Here is a 16654-nt window from a genome sequence, read left to right on the forward strand (position 1 = left end):
CGGAAAAATGACTAAGTCCAAAAAAAAATTTTTTTCAACTTTTTTCAATTTTACCCCCGTGGGATATATATTCTACCCAGACACATTTTGAACTCTCCTGGGGCACCCTCACACATATTATTCCCTCATTTAGTGGATATTTTCACAAAAAAGTGAAATTTTCTAAAATCCAGAAAATTGGCTGAAAACGACTAAACATCAAGGACTCATTGGGCGAATCGCTCTGGAACTGAAATCGGAATGCTCATTAATATTTCCCCTATCTGAAAGTCTGATAAACGCCGGAAAAATGACTAAGTCCAAAAAAAAATTTTTTTCAACTTTTTTCAATTTTACCGCCGTGGGATTTGTAATTCTACCCACACACATTTGGAAGTCTCCTGGGGTACCCTCACATATATTATTCCTTCATTTAGTGGATATTTTCACAAAAAAGTGAAATTTTCAAAAATCCAGAAAATTGGCTGAAAACGACTAAATATCAAGGACTCATTGGGTGAATCGCTCTGGAACTGAAATCGGAACGCTCACTGACATTTGCCCTATCTGAAAATCTGATAAACGCCGGAAAAAAGACTAAGTCCAAAAAAAAATTTTTTTCAACTTTTTTCAATTTTACCCCCGTGGGATATATATTCTACCCAGACACATTTTGAACTCTCCTGGGGCACCCTCACACATATTATTCCCTCATTTAGTGGATATTTTCACAAAAAAGTGAAATTTTCTAAAATCCAGAAAATTGGCTGAAAACGACTAAATATCAAGGACTCATTGGGTGAATCGCTCTGGAACTGAAATCGGAATGCTCATTAATATTTCCCCTATCTGAAAGTCTGATAAACGGCGGAAAAATGACTAAGTCCAAAAAAAAATTTTTTTCAACTTTTTTCAATTTTACCCCCATTGGATATATATTCTACCCACACACATTTGGAAGTCTCCTGGGGTACCCTCACACATATTTTTCCCTCATTTAGTGGATATTTTCACAAAAAAAGTGAAATTTTCAAAAATCCAGAAAATTGGCTGAAAATGACTAAATATCAAGGACTCATTGGGTGAATCACTCTGGAACTGAAATCGGAACGCTCACTGACATTTCCCCTATCTGAAAGTCTGATAAACGCTGGAAAAATGAGTAAGTCCAAAAAAAAAAAGTTTTTTAACTTTTTTCAATTTTACCCCCGTGGGATATATATTCTACCCACACACATATGGAACTTTCCTGGGGTACCCTCACCCATATTATTCCCTCATTTAGTGGATATTTTCACAAAAAAGTGAAATTTTCAAAAATCCAGAAAATTGGCTGAAAACTACTAAATATCAAGGACTCATTGGGCGAATCGCTCTGGAACTGAAATCGGAATGCTAATTAACATTTCCCCTATCTGAAAGTCTGATAAACGCCAGACAAATGACTAAGTCCAAAAAAAAATTTTTTTCAACTTTTTTCAATTTTACCCCCGTGGGATATATATTCTACCCACACACATTTTGAACTCTCCTGGGGTACCCTCACACATATTATTCCCTCATTTAGTGGATATTTTCACAAAAAAGTGAAATTTTCTAAAATCCAGAAAATTGGCTGAAAACGACTAAATATCAAGGACTCATTGGGCAAATCGCTCTGGAACTGAAATCGGAATGCTCATTAACATTTCCCCTATCTGAAAGTCTGATAAATGCCGGAAAAATGACTAAGTCCAAAAAAATTATTTTTTCAACTTTTTTCAATTTTACCCCCATTGGATATATATTCTACCCACACACATTTGGAACTCTCCTGGGGTACCCTCACACATATTATTCCCTCATTTAGTGGATATTTTCACAAAAAAGTGAAATTTTCAAAAATCCAAATTATTGGCTGAAAACGACTAAATATCAAGGACTAATTGGGTGAATTGCTCTGGAACTGAAATCGGAATGCTCACTGACATTTCCCGTATCTGAAAGTCTGATAAACGCCGGAAAAATGACTAAGTCCAAAAAAAAATTTTTTTCAACTTTTTTCAATTTTACCCCCGTGGGATTTGTAATTCTACCCACACACATTTGGAAGTCTCCTGGGGTACCCTCACACATATTATTCCTTCATTTAGTGGATATTTTCACAAAAAAGTGAAATTTTCAAAAATCCAGAAAATTGGCTGAAAACGACTAAATATCAAGGACTCATTGGGTGAATCGCTCTGGAACTGAAATCGGAACGCTCACTGACATTTCCTCTATCTGAAAGTCTGATAACCGCTGGAAAAATGACTAAGTCCCAAAAAAAATTTTTTGTCAACTTTTTTCAATTTTACCCCGTGGGATATATAATTCTACCCACACACATTTGGAACTCTCCTGGGGTACCCTCACACATATTATTCCCTCATTTAGTTGATATTTTCACAAAAAAGTGAAATTTTCAAAAATCCAAATTATTGGCTGAAAACGACTAAATATCAAGGACTCAATGGGTGAATCGCTCTGGAACTGAAATCGGAACGCTCACTGACATTTGCCCTATCTGAAAATCTGATAAACGCCGGAAAAATGACTAAGTCCAAAAAAAAATTTTTTTCAACTTTTTTCAATTTTACCCCCGTGGGATATATATTCTACCCAGACACATTTTGAACTCTCCTGGGGCACCCTCACACATATTATTCCCTCATTTAGTGGATATTTTCACAAAAAAGTGAAATTTTCTAAAATCCAGAAAATTGGCTGAAAACGACTAAATATCAAGGACTCATTGGGTGAATCGCTCTGGAACTGAAATCGGAACGCTCACTGACATTTGCCCTATCTGAAAATCTGATAAACGCCGGAAAAAAGACTAAGTCCAAAAAAAAATTTTTTTCAACTTTTTTCAATTTTACCCCCGTGGGATATATATTCTACCCAGACACATTTTGAACTCTCCTGGGGCACCCTCACACATATTATTCCCTCATTTAGTGGATATTTTCACAAAAAAGTGAAATTTTCTAAAATCCAGAAAATTGGCTGAAAACGACTAAATATCAAGGACTCATTGGGTGAATCGCTCTGGAACTGAAATCGGAATGCTCATTAATATTTCCCCTATCTGAAAGTCTGATAAACGGCGGAAAAATGACTAAGTCCAAAAAAAAATTTTTTTCAACTTTTTTCAATTTTACCCCCATTGGATATATATTCTACCCACACACATTTGGAAGTCTCCTGGGGTACCCTCACACATATTTTTCCCTCATTTAGTGGATATTTTCACAAAAAAAGTGAAATTTTCAAAAATCCAGAAAATTGGCTGAAAATGACTAAATATCAAGGACTCATTGGGTGAATCACTCTGGAACTGAAATCGGAACGCTCACTGACATTTCCCCTATCTGAAAGTCTGATAAACGCTGGAAAAATGAGTAAGTCCAAAAAAAAAAAGTTTTTTAACTTTTTTCAATTTTACCCCCGTGGGATATATATTCTACCCACACACATATGGAACTTTCCTGGGGTACCCTCACCCATATTATTCCCTCATTTAGTGGATATTTTCACAAAAAAGTGAAATTTTCAAAAATCCAGAAAATTGGCTGAAAACTACTAAATATCAAGGACTCATTGGGCGAATCGCTCTGGAACTGAAATCGGAATGCTAATTAACATTTCCCCTATCTGAAAGTCTGATAAACGCCAGACAAATGACTAAGTCCAAAAAAAAATTTTTTTCAACTTTTTTCAATTTTACCCCCGTGGGATATATATTCTACCCACACACATTTTGAACTCTCCTGGGGTACCCTCACACATATTATTCCCTCATTTAGTGGATATTTTCACAAAAAAGTGAAATTTTCTAAAATCCAGAAAATTGGCTGAAAACGACTAAATATCAAGGACTCATTGGGCAAATCGCTCTGGAACTGAAATCGGAATGCTCATTAACATTTCCCCTATCTGAAAGTCTGATAAATGCCGGAAAAATGACTAAGTCCAAAAAAATTATTTTTTCAACTTTTTTCAATTTTACCCCCATTGGATATATATTCTACCCACACACATTTGGAACTCTCCTGGGGTACCCTCACACATATTATTCCCTCATTTAGTGGATATTTTCACAAAAAAGTGAAATTTTCAAAAATCCAAATTATTGGCTGAAAACGACTAAATATCAAGGACTAATTGGGTGAATTGCTCTGGAACTGAAATCGGAATGCTCACTGACATTTCCCGTATCTGAAAGTCTGATAAACGCCGGAAAAATGACTAAGTCCAAAAAAAAATTTTTTTCAACTTTTTTCAATTTTACCCCCGTGGGATTTGTAATTCTACCCACACACATTTGGAAGTCTCCTGGGGTACCCTCACACATATTATTCCTTCATTTAGTGGATATTTTCACAAAAAAGTGAAATTTTCAAAAATCCAGAAAATTGGCTGAAAACGACTAAATATCAAGGACTCATTGGGTGAATCGCTCTGGAACTGAAATCGGAACGCTCACTGACATTTCCTCTATCTGAAAGTCTGATAACCGCTGGAAAAATGACTAAGTCCCAAAAAAAATTTTTTGTCAACTTTTTTCAATTTTACCCCGTGGGATATATAATTCTACCCACACACATTTGGAACTCTCCTGGGGTACCCTCACACATATTATTCCCTCATTTAGTTGATATTTTCACAAAAAAGTGAAATTTTCAAAAATCCAAATTATTGGCTGAAAACGACTAAATATCAAGGACTCAATGGGTGAATCGCTCTGGAACTGAAATCGGAACGCTCACTGACATTTGCCCTATCTGAAAATCTGATAAACGCCGGAAAAATGACTAAGTCCAAAAAAAAATTTTTTTCAACTTTTTTCAATTTTACCCCCGTGGGATATATATTCTACCCAGACACATTTTGAACTCTCCTGGGGCACCCTCACACATATTATTCCCTCATTTAGTGGATATTTTCACAAAAAAGTGAAATTTTCTAAAATCCAGAAAATTGGCTGAAAACGACTAAACATCAAGGACTCATTGGGCGAATCGCTCTGGAACTGAAATCGGAATGCTCATTAATATTTCCCCTATCTGAAAGTCTGATAAACGCCGGAAAAATGACTAAGTCCAAAAAAAAATTTTTTTCAACTTTTTTCAATTTTACCCCCGTGGGATATATATTCTACCCACACACATTTTGAACTCTCCTGGGGCACCCTCACACATATTATTCCCTCATTTAGTGGATATTTTCACAAAAAAGTGAAATTTTCTAAAATCCAGAAAATTGGCTGAAAACGACTAAATATCAAGGACTCATTGGGCGAATCGCTCTGGAACTGAAATCGGAACACTTACTGACATTTCCCCCATCTGAAAGTCTGATAAACGGCAGAAAAATGACTAAGTCCAAAAAAATTATTTTTTCAACTTTTTTCAATTTTACCCCCGTGGGATATATATTCTACCCACACACATTTGGAACTCTCCTGGGGTACCCTCACACATATTATTCCCTCATTTAGTGGATATTTTCACAAAAAAGTGAAATTTTCAAAAATCCAGAGATTTGGCTGAAAGCGACTAAATATCAAGGACTCATTGGGCGAATCGCTCTGGAACTGAAATCGGAATGCTCACTGAGATTTCCTCTATCTGAAAGTCTGATAAACGCCGGAAAAATGACCGAGTGCAAAAAAAAATTTTTTTAAACTTTTTTCAATTTTACCCCCGTGGGATATATAATTCTACCCACACACATTTGGAAGTCTCCTGGGGTACCCTCACACATATTATTCCTTCATTTAGTGGATATTTTCACAAAAAAGTGAAATTTTCAAAAATCCAAATTATTGGCTGAAAACAACTAAATATCAAGGACTCATTGGGTGAATCGCTCTGGAACTGAAATCGGAACGCTCACTGACATTTGCCCTATCTGAAAATCTGATAAACGGCGGAAAAATGACTAAGTCCAAAAAAAAATTTTTTTCACTTTTTTCAATTTTCCCCCCATTGGATATATATTCTACCCACACACATTTGGAACTCTCCTGGGGTACCCTCACACATATTATTCCATCATTTAGTGGATATTTTCACAAAAAAGTGAAATTTTCAAAAATCCAATTTATTGGCTGAAAACGACTAAATATCAAGGACTCATTGGGTGAATCGCTCTGGAACTGAAATCGGAATGCTCACTGACATTTGCCCTATCTGAAAATCTGATAAACGGCGGAAAAATGACTAAGTCCAAAAAAAAAATTTTTTCAACTTTTTTCAATTTTCCCCCCATTGGATATATATTATACCCACACACATTTTGAACTCTCCTGGTGCACACTCACACATATTATTCCCTCATTAAGTGGATATTTTCACACAAAAGTGAAATTTTCAAAAATCCAAATTATTGGATGAAAACGACTAAATATCAAGGACTCATTGGGCGAATCGCTCTGGAACTGAAATCGGAACGCTCATAGACATTTCCCCTATCTGAAAGTCTGATAAACGGCGGAAAAATGACTAAGTCCAAAAAAAAATTTTTTTCAACTTTTTTCAATTTACCCCCGTGGGATATATAATTCTACCCACACACATTTGGAAGTCTCCTGGGGTACCCTCACACATATTATTCCTTCATTTAGTGGATATTTTCACAAAAAAAGTGAAATTTTCAAAAATCCAGAAAATTGGCTGAAAACGACTAAATATCAAGGACTCATTGGGCGAATCGCTCTGGAACTGAAATCGGAACACTTACTGACATTTCCCCCATCTGAAAGTCTGATAAACGGCAGAAAAATGACTAAGTCCAAAAAAAAAATTTTTTCAACTTTTTTCAATTTTCCCCCCATTGGATATATATTCTACCCACACACATTTGGAACTCTCCTGGGGTACCCTCACCCATATTATTCCCTCATTTAGTGGATATTTTCACAAAAAAGTGAAATTTTCAAAAATCCAGAGATTTGGCTGAAAGCGACTAAATATCAAGGACTCATTGGGCGAATCGCTCTGGAACTGAAATCGGAATGCTCACTGAGATTTCCCCTATGTGAAAGTCTGATAAACGCCGGAAAAATGACCGAGTGCAAAAAAAAATTTTTTTAAACTTTTTTCAATTTTACCCCCGTGGGATATATAATTCTACCCACACACATTTGGAAGTCTCCTGGGGTACCCTCACACATATTATTCCTTCATTTAGTGGATATTTTCACAAAAAAGTGAAATTTTCAAAAATCCAGAAAATTGGCTGAAAACAACTAAATATCAAGGACTCATTGGGTGAATCGCTCTGGAACTGAAATCGGAACGCTCACTGACATTTCCTCTATCTGAAAGTCTGATAACCGCTGTAAAAATGACTAAGTCCCCAAAAAAATTTTTTTTCAACTTTTTTCAATTTTACCCCGTGGGATATATAATTCTACCCACACACATTTGGAACTCTCCTGGGGTACCCTCACACATATTATTCCCTCATTTAGTGGATATTTTCACAAAAAAGTGAAATTTTCAAAAATCCAAATTATTGGATGAAAACGACTAAATATCAAGGACTCATTGGGTGAATCGCTCTGGAACTGAAATCGGAACGCTCACTGACATTTCCCGTATCTGAAAGTCTGATAAACGCCGGAAAAATGACTAAGTCCAAAAAAAAATTTTTTTCAACTTTTTTCAATTTTACCGCCGTGGGATTTGTAATTCTACCCACACACATTTGGAAGTCTCCTGGGGTACCCTCACATATATTATTCCTTCATTTAGTGGATATTTTCACAAAAAAGTGAAATTTTCAAAAATCCAGAAAATTGGCTGAAAACGACTAAATATCAAGGACTCATTGGGTGAATCGCTCTGGAACTGAAATCGGAACGCTCACTGACATTTGCCCTATCTGAAAATCTGATAAACGCCGGAAAAAAGACTAAGTCCAAAAAAAAATTTTTTTCAACTTTTTTCAATTTTACCCCCGTGGGATATATATTCTACCCAGACACATTTTGAACTCTCCTGGGGCACCCTCACACATATTATTCCCTCATTTAGTGGATATTTTCACAAAAAAGTGAAATTTTCTAAAATCCAGAAAATTGGCTGAAAACGACTAAATATCAAGGACTCATTGGGTGAATCGCTCTGGAACTGAAATCGGAATGCTCATTAATATTTCCCCTATCTGAAAGTCTGATAAACGGCGGAAAAATGACTAAGTCCAAAAAAAAATTTTTTTCAACTTTTTTCAATTTTACCCCCATTGGATATATATTCTACCCACACACATTTGGAAGTCTCCTGGGGTACCCTCACACATATTTTTCCCTCATTTAGTGGATATTTTCACAAAAAAAGTGAAATTTTCAAAAATCCAGAAAATTGGCTGAAAATGACTAAATATCAAGGACTCATTGGGTGAATCACTCTGGAACTGAAATCGGAACGCTCACTGACATTTCCCCTATCTGAAAGTCTGATAAACGCTGGAAAAATGAGTAAGTCCAAAAAAAAAAAGTTTTTTAACTTTTTTCAATTTTACCCCCGTGGGATATATATTCTACCCACACACATATGGAACTTTCCTGGGGTACCCTCACCCATATTATTCCCTCATTTAGTGGATATTTTCACAAAAAAGTGAAATTTTCAAAAATCCAGAAAATTGGCTGAAAACTACTAAATATCAAGGACTCATTGGGCGAATCGCTCTGGAACTGAAATCGGAATGCTAATTAACATTTCCCCTATCTGAAAGTCTGATAAACGCCAGACAAATGACTAAGTCCAAAAAAAAATTTTTTTCAACTTTTTTCAATTTTACCCCCGTGGGATATATATTCTACCCACACACATTTTGAACTCTCCTGGGGTACCCTCACACATATTATTCCCTCATTTAGTGGATATTTTCACAAAAAAGTGAAATTTTCTAAAATCCAGAAAATTGGCTGAAAACGACTAAATATCAAGGACTCATTGGGCAAATCGCTCTGGAACTGAAATCGGAATGCTCATTAACATTTCCCCTATCTGAAAGTCTGATAAATGCCGGAAAAATGACTAAGTCCAAAAAAAAATTTTTTTCAACTTTTTTCAATTTTACCCCCGTGGGATTTGTAATTCTACCCACACACATTTGGAAGTCTCCTGGGGTACCCTCACACATATTATTCCTTCATTTAGTGGATATTTTCACAAAAAAGTGAAATTTTCAAAAATCCAGAAAATTGGCTGAAAACGACTAAATATCAAGGACTCATTGGGTGAATCGCTCTGGAACTGAAATCGGAACGCTCACTGACATTTCCTCTATCTGAAAGTCTGAAAACCGCTGGAAAAATGACTAAATCCCAAAAAAAATTTTTTGTCAACTTTTTTCAATTTTACCCCGTGGGATATATAATTCTACCCACACACATTTGGAACTCTCCTGGGGTACCCTCACACATATTATTCCCTCATTTAGTTGATATTTTCACAAAAAAGTGAAATTTTCAAAAATCCAAATTATTGGCTGAAAACGACTAAATATCAAGGACTCAATGGGTGAATCGCTCTGGAACTGAAATCGGAACGCTCACTGACATTTGCCCTATCTGAAAATCTGATAAACGCCGGAAAAATGACTAAGTCCAAAAAAAAATTTTTTTCAACTTTTTTCAATTTTACCCCCGTGGGATATATATTCTACCCACACACATTTTGAACTCTCCTGGGGCACCCTCACACATATTATTCCCTCATTTAGTGGATATTTTCACAAAAAAGTGAAATTTTCTAAAATCCAGAAAATTGGCTGAAAACGACTAAATATCAAGGACTCATTGGGCGAATCGCTCTGGAACTGAAATCGGAACACTTACTGACATTTCCCCCATCTGAAAGTCTGATAAACGGCAGAAAAATGACTAAGTCCAAAAAAATTATTTTTTCAACTTTTTTCAATTTTACCCCCATTGGATATATATTATACCCACACACATTTTGAACTCTCCTGGTGCACACTCACACATATTATTCCCTCATTAAGTGGATATTTTCACACAAAAGTGAAATTTTCAAAAATCCAAATTATTGGATGAAAACGACTAAATATCAAGGACTCATTGGGCGAATCGCTCTGGAACTGAAATCGGAACGCTCATAGACATTTCCCCTATCTGAAAGTCTGATAAACGGCGGAAAAATGACTAAGTCCAAAAAAAAATTTTTTTCAACTTTTTTCAATTTACCCCCGTGGGATATATAATTCTACCCACACACATTTGGAAGTCTCCTGGGGTACCCTCACACATATTATTCCTTCATTTAGTGGATATTTTCACAAAAAAGTGAAATTTTCAAAAATCCAGAAAATTGGCTGAAAACGACTAAATATCAAGGACTCATTGGGCGAATCGCTCTGGAACTGAAATCGGAACACTTACTGACATTTCCCCCATCTGAAAGTCTGATAAACGGCAGAAAAATGACTAAGTCCAAAAAAAAAATTTTTTCAACTTTTTTCAATTTTCCCCCCATTGGATATATATTCTACCCACACACATTTGGAACTCTCCTGGGGTACCCTCACACATATTATTCCCTCATTTAGTGGATATTTTCACAAAAAAGTGAAATTTTCAAAAATCCAGAGATTTGGCTGAAAGCGACTAAATATCAAGGACTCATTGGGCGAATCGCTCTGGAACTGAAATCGGAATGCTCACTGAGATTTCCCCTATCTGAAAGTCTGATAAACGCCGGAAAAATGACCGAGTGCAAAAAAAAATTTTTTTAAACTTTTTTCAATTTTACCCCCGTGGGATATATAATTCTACCCACACACATTTGGAAGTCTCCTGGGGTACCCTCACACATATTATTCCTTCATTTAGTGGATATTTTCACAAAAAAGTGAAATTTTCAAAAATCCAGAAAATTGGCTGAAAACAACTAAATATCAAGGACTCATTGGGTGAATCGCTCTGGAACTGAAATCGGAACGCTCACTGACATTTCCTCTATCTGAAAGTCTGATAACCGCTGTAAAAATGACTAAGTCCCCAAAAAAATTTTTTTTCAACTTTTTTCAATTTTACCCCGTGGGATATATAATTCTACCCACACACATTTGGAACTCTCCTGGGGTACCCTCACACATATTATTCCCTCATTTAGTGGATATTTTCACAAAAAAGTGAAATTTTCAAAAATCCAAATTATTGGATGAAAACGACTAAATATCAAGGACTCATTGGGTGAATCGCTCTGGAACTGAAATCGGAACGCTCACTGACATTTCCCCTATCTGAAAGTCTGATAAACGGCGGAAAAATGACTAAGTCCAAAAAAAAAATGTTTTCAACTTTTTTCAATTTTACCCCCATTGGATATATATTCTACACACACACATTTGGAACTCTCCTGGGGTACCCTCACACATATTATTCCCTCATTTAGTGGATATTTTCACAAAAAAGTGAAATTTTCAAAAATCCAAATTATTGGCTGAAAACGACTAAATATCAAGGACTCATTGGGTGAATCGCTCTGGAACTGAAATCGGAATGCTCACTGACATTTGCCCTATCTGAAAATCTGATAATCGGGGGAAAAATGACTAAGTCCAAAAAAATTATTTTTTCAACTTTTTTCAATTTTACCCCCATTGGATATATATTCTACCCACACACATTTGGAACTCTCCTGGGGTACCCTCACACATATTATTCCCTCATTTAGTGGATATTTTCACAAAAAAGTGAAATTTTCTAAAATCCAGAAAATTGGCTGAAAACGACTAAATATCAAGGACTCATTGGGTGAATCGCTCTGGAACTGAAATCGGAATGCTCACTGACATTTGCCCTATCTGAAAATCTGATAAACGGCGGAAAAATGACTAAGTCCAAAAAAAAAATTTTTTCAACTTTTTTCAATTTTCCCCCCATTGGATATATATTATACCCACACACATTTTGAACTCTCCTGGTGCACACTCACACATATTATTCCCTCATTAAGTGGATATTTTCACACAAAAGTGAAATTTTCAAAAATCCAAATTATTGGATGAAAACGACTAAATATCAAGGACTCATTGGGCGAATCGCTCTGGAACTGAAATCGGAACGCTCATAGACATTTCCCCTATCTGAAAGTCTGATAAACGGCGGAAAAATGACTAAGTCCAAAAAAAAATTTTTTTCAACTTTTTTCAATTTACCCCCGTGGGATATATAATTCTACCCACACACATTTGGAAGTCTCCTGGGGTACCCTCACACATATTATTCCCTCATTTAGTGGATATTTTCACAAAAAAGTGAAATTTTCTAAAATCCAGAAAATTGGCTGAAAACGACTAAATATCAAGGACTCATTGGGTGAATCGCTCTGGAACTGAAATCGGAACACTTACTGACATTTCCCCTATCTGAAAGTCTGATAAACGGCGGAAAAATGACTAAGTCCAAAAAAATTATTTTTTCAACTTTTTTCAATTTTACCCCCATTGGATATATATTCTACCCACACACATTTGGAACTCTCCTGGGGTACCCTCACACATATTATTCCCTCATTTAGTGGATATTTTCACAAAAAAGTGAAATTTTCAAAAATTCAGAAAATTGACTGACAACGACGAAATATCAAGGACTCAATGGGCGAATCCCTCTGGAACTGAAATCGGAACGCTCACTGACATGTCCCCTATCTGAAAGTCTGACAAACGCTGGAGAAATGACTAAGTCCAAAAAAAAAAATGTTTTTAATTTTTTCAACTTTTTTCAATTTTACCCACATTGGATATATATTCTACCCACACACATTTGGAACTCTCCTGGGGTACCCTCACACATATTATTCCCTCATTTAGTGGATATTTTCACAAAAAAGTGAAATTTTCAAAAATCCAGAAAATTGGCTGAAAACGACTAAATATCAAGGACTCATTGGGCGAATCGCTCTGGAACTGAAATCGGAATGCTCATTAATATTTCCCCTATCTGAAAGTCTGATAAACGCCGGAAAAATGACTAAGTCCAAAAAAAAATTTTTTTCAACTTTTTTCAATTTTACCCCCGTGGGATATATATTCTACCCACACACATTTTGAACTCTCCTGGGGCACCCTCACACATATTATTCCCTCATTTAGTGGATATTTTCACAAAAAAGTGAAATTTTCTAAAATCCAGAAAATTGGCTGAAAACGACTAAATATCAAGGACTCATTGGGCGAATCGCTCTGGAACTGAAATCGGAACACTTACTGACATTTCCCCCATCTGAAAGTCTGATAAACGGCAGAAAAATGACTAAGTCCAAAAAAATTATTTTTTCAACTTTTTTCAATTTTACCCCCATTGGATATATATTCTACCCACACACATTTGGAACTCTCCTGGGGTACCCTCACACATATTATTCCCTCATTTAGTGGATATTTTCACAAAAAAGTGAAATTTTCAAAAATCCAGAGATTTGGCTGAAAGCGACTAAATATCAAGGACTCATTGGGCGAATCGCTCTGGAACTGAAATCGGAATGCTCACTGAGATTTCCTCTATCTGAAAGTCTGATAAACGTCGGAAAAATGACCGAGTGCAAAAAAAAATTTTTTTAAACTTTTTTCAATTTTACCCCCGTGGGATATATAATTCTACCCACACACATTTGGAAGTCTCCTGGGGTACCCTCACACATATTATTCCTTCATTTAGTGGATATTTTCACAAAAAAGTGAAATTTTCAAAAATCCAAATTATTGGCTGAAAACAACTAAATATCAAGGACTCATTGGGTGAATCGCTCTGGAACTGAAATCGGAACGCTCACTGACATTTGCCCTATCTGAAAATCTGATAAACGGCGGAAAAATGACTAAGTCCAAAAAAAAATTTTTTTCACTTTTTTCAATTTTCCCCCCATTGGATATATATTCTACCCACACACATTTGGAACTCTCCTGGGGTACCCTCACACATATTATTCCATCATTTAGTGGATATTTTCACAAAAAAGTGAAATTTTCAAAAATCCAATTTATTGGCTGAAAACGACTAAATATCAAGGACTCATTGGGTGAATCGCTCTGGAACTGAAATCGGAATGCTCACTGACATTTGCCCTATCTGAAAATCTGATAAACGGCGGAAAAATGACTAAGTCCAAAAAAAAAATTTTTTCAACTTTTTTCAATTTTCCCCCCATTGGATATATATTATACCCACACACATTTTGAACTCTCCTGGTGCACACTCACACATATTATTCCCTCATTAAGTGGATATTTTCACACAAAAGTGAAATTTTCAAAAATCCAAATTATTGGATGAAAACGACTAAATATCAAGGACTCATTGGGCGAATCGCTCTGGAACTGAAATCGGAACGCTCATAGACATTTCCCCTATCTGAAAGTCTGATAAACGGCGGAAAAATGACTAAGTCCAAAAAAAAATTTTTTTCAACTTTTTTCAATTTACCCCCGTGGGATATATAATTCTACCCACACACATTTGGAAGTCTCCTGGGGTACCCTCACACATATTATTCCTTCATTTAGTGGATATTTTCACAAAAAAGTGAAATTTTCAAAAATCCAGAAAATTGGCTGAAAACGACTAAATATCAAGGACTCATTGGGCGAATCGCTCTGGAACTGAAATCGGAACACTTACTGACATTTCCCCCATCTGAAAGTCTGATAAACGGCAGAAAAATGACTAAGTCCAAAAAAAAAATTTTTTCAACTTTTTTCAATTTTCCCCCCATTGGATATATATTCTACCCACACACATTTGGAACTCTCCTGGGGTACCCTCACACATATTATTCCCTCATTTAGTGGATATTTTCACAAAAAAGTGAAATTTTCAAAAATCCAGAGATTTGGCTGAAAGCGACTAAATATCAAGGACTCATTGGGCGAATCGCTCTGGAACTGAAATCGGAATGCTCACTGAGATTTCCCCTATCTGAAAGTCTGATAAACGCCGGAAAAATGACCGAGTGCAAAAAAAAATTTTTTTAAACTTTTTTCAATTTTACCCCCGTGGGATATATAATTCTACCCACACACATTTGGAAGTCTCCTGGGGTACCCTCACACATATTATTCCTTCATTTAGTGGATATTTTCACAAAAAAGTGAAATTTTCAAAAATCCAGAAAATTGGCTGAAAACAACTAAATATCAAGGACTCATTGGGTGAATCGCTCTGGAACTGAAATCGGAACGCTCACTGACATTTCCTCTATCTGAAAGTCTGATAACCGCTGTAAAAATGACTAAGTCCCCAAAAAAATTTTTTTTCAACTTTTTTCAATTTTACCCCGTGGGATATATAATTCTACCCACACACATTTGGAACTCTCCTGGGGTACCCTCACACATATTATTCCCTCATTTAGTGGATATTTTCACAAAAAAGTGAAATTTTCAAAAATCCAAATTATTGGATGAAAACGACTAAATATCAAGGACTCATTGGGTGAATCGCTCTGGAACTGAAATCGGAACGCTCACTGACATTTCCCCTATCTGAAAGTCTGATAAACGGCGGAAAAATGACTAAGTCCAAAAAAAAAATGTTTTCAACTTTTTTCAATTTTACCCCCATTGGATATATATTCTACACACACACATTTGGAACTCTCCTGGGGTACCCTCACACATATTATTCCCTCATTTAGTGGATATTTTCACAAAAAAGTGAAATTTTCAAAAATCCAAATTATTGGCTGAAAACGACTAAATATCAAGGACTCATTGGGTGAATCGTTCTGGAACTGAAATCGGAATGCTCACTGACATTTGCCCTATCTGAAAATCTGATAATCGGGGGAAAAATGACTAAGTCCAAAAAAATTATTTTTTCAACTTTTTTCAATTTTACCCCCATTGGATATATATTCTACCCACACACATTTGGAACTCTCCTGGGGTACCCTCACACATATTATTCCCTCATTTAGTGGATATTTTCACAAAAAAGTGAAATTTTCTAAAATCCAGAAAATTGGCTGAAAACGACTAAATATCAAGGACTCATTGGGTGAATCGCTCTGGAACTGAAATCGGAATGCTCACTGACATTTGCCCTATCTGAAAATCTGATAAACGGCGGAAAAATGACTAAGTCCAAAAAAAAAATTTTTTCAACTTTTTTCAATTTTCCCCCCATTGGATATATATTATACCCACACACATTTTGAACTCTCCTGGTGCACACTCACACATATTATTCCCTCATTAAGTGGATATTTTCACACAAAAGTGAAATTTTCAAAAATCCAAATTATTGGATGAAAACGACTAAATATCAAGGACTCATTGGGCGAATCGCTCTGGAACTGAAATCGGAACGCTCATAGACATTTCCCCTATCTGAAAGTCTGATAAACGGCGGAAAAATGACTAAGTCCAAAAAAAAATTTTTTTCAACTTTTTTCAATTTACCCCCGTGGGATATATAATTCTACCCACACACATTTGGAAGTCTCCTGGGGTACCCTCACACATATTATTCCCTCATTTAGTGGATATTTTCACAAAAAAGTGAAATTTTCTAAAATCCAGAAAATTGGCTGAAAACGACTAAATATCAAGGACTCATTGGGTGAATCGCTCTGGAACTGAAATCGGAACACTTACTGACATTTCCCCTATCTGA

Source organism: Phyllobates terribilis, unplaced genomic scaffold (assembly GCF_046119375.1).
Source record: "Phyllobates terribilis strain yellow unplaced genomic scaffold, ASM4611937v1 Scaffold_11__3_contigs__length_659146591, whole genome shotgun sequence".
In the NCBI taxonomy this organism is placed as follows: domain Eukaryota; kingdom Metazoa; phylum Chordata; class Amphibia; order Anura; family Dendrobatidae; genus Phyllobates; species Phyllobates terribilis.